The sequence below is a fragment of the Malaya genurostris genome, chromosome 2 (genome assembly GCF_030247185.1).
Source record: "Malaya genurostris strain Urasoe2022 chromosome 2, Malgen_1.1, whole genome shotgun sequence".
Classification (NCBI taxonomy): domain Eukaryota; kingdom Metazoa; phylum Arthropoda; class Insecta; order Diptera; family Culicidae; genus Malaya; species Malaya genurostris.
The window spans coordinates 183850976-183852319 of NC_080571.1; the positions used below are offsets into that span (position 1 = coordinate 183850976).

The 1344-nt window shown below is 33.8% G+C and overlaps 1 long non-coding RNA gene across 1 annotated transcript; it reads right to left on the reverse strand.

The window, feature by feature from the left end:
- Positions 1-226: 226 nt before the first annotated feature.
- Positions 227-1127, reverse strand: LOC131430136 (uncharacterized). Its single transcript, XR_009229490.1, has 3 exons — positions 1007-1127; positions 460-716; positions 227-400 (listed from the first exon to the last, which is right to left on the reverse strand). It is a non-coding gene; the product is annotated as an uncharacterized LOC131430136 (long non-coding RNA).
- Between the last annotated feature and the right edge of the window lie 217 nt (positions 1128-1344).

Here is a 1344-nt window from a genome sequence, read left to right on the forward strand (position 1 = left end):
TACTTGGGTGCAATTTACATTTCTCTGGCAATAAATTGTGTTCCCCCCAGTAAGTATTGAATATTGTTCTAGCTCAAATTCACACAACTGTAATTCGTATTCTGTTCTCAGGTTTGAACCTCCCAACTATGCGAGTAATTCTGAGGACTTCTTCTGTACCCGCTGCTTCCTGTCCCTACTAAGAAGTTGAGCTGTAATTTTATCGATTGTCGTTCAATGCGTGTCGTCAATTTATAAACTTATATATTTATGTATTTATTAAATTTATTCATCTGACAATAAAACGTAGTTAATGAACAAATGTCAAATGACCTTCAAACATGATGTTATCGGTTCGGAATATTCGACCGCCGCTCGTTTTAATCTCGTTGGATGTTAACCGTTCTATTGAGTCGAGTGTCTGTAACAAATAAAAATAATAATTTTGTGATCTGGAACACGGATTAAAAAAAAACAAACCTCCATCAATGATCCAAACAGCTATCACATGTTTGCATTTTCCTTCACTAGTTTTGCAAGTACATGCAAATAACCAAGCAGAGCGTTAACTGCTAGTGTAAACTTTTATTGTATGCGGCTCGACACTTGGAGGATGACTGTAGACAAGTCGAAAATAAGCCAAATCCATCCATATCCGAACGGATTCCTCCGGCAGCGTAGCTAAAAACTTCCGACAAATTCATCAACACAGTGCACGTAAAACCTTTCGAAGGCTCCTGAAGATGAATCGAAAAATGCATTATTTTCACATTTAAAGTTAGCACTTCGACAAAAAAAACTTCAACACAAATAGAAAACATGCAGTTTCAATACAATTCAAAGAATTTTCAAAAAAAGCAGTAGATTTTCATTCATGAATATTGTTCTGAAATTATGTTTACTTTCTTTCGCATACCGATCACTTGTTTTTACATGGGAAGCGATTTTTTTATACTCTTTAACTGAATTAGTATACTCTTTAACTGAATTAGTATCTTGGAAGATTTTAAGAATCACTGGTACTTACCAATTCAAACAGTAGAACTAAAATCGAAGAAAACGGTACGTTTGAAAATTTATCACTTTTTTCTTTTGCTTGTTTACTTCCACTTCACACACATAAGCTGTCAAACTCAACTTCGTACACGCTTAAAAATAGTTACTCAAAAATGAGTAAGATCTCATTCATCTACAGAAAAAGTGGAACAACTCTAATTTAGAGTAACTCCGAAGTTACTCAAATTTGAGTTCTTCCACTGGAAACGAAATTTGGGTAAAATCTACTCATTTACTGAGTAATACTTTATTCGTACATGTACAAAAATAGAGTAACTATCACTCAAATTTTGTGTGAAATTTTATTTC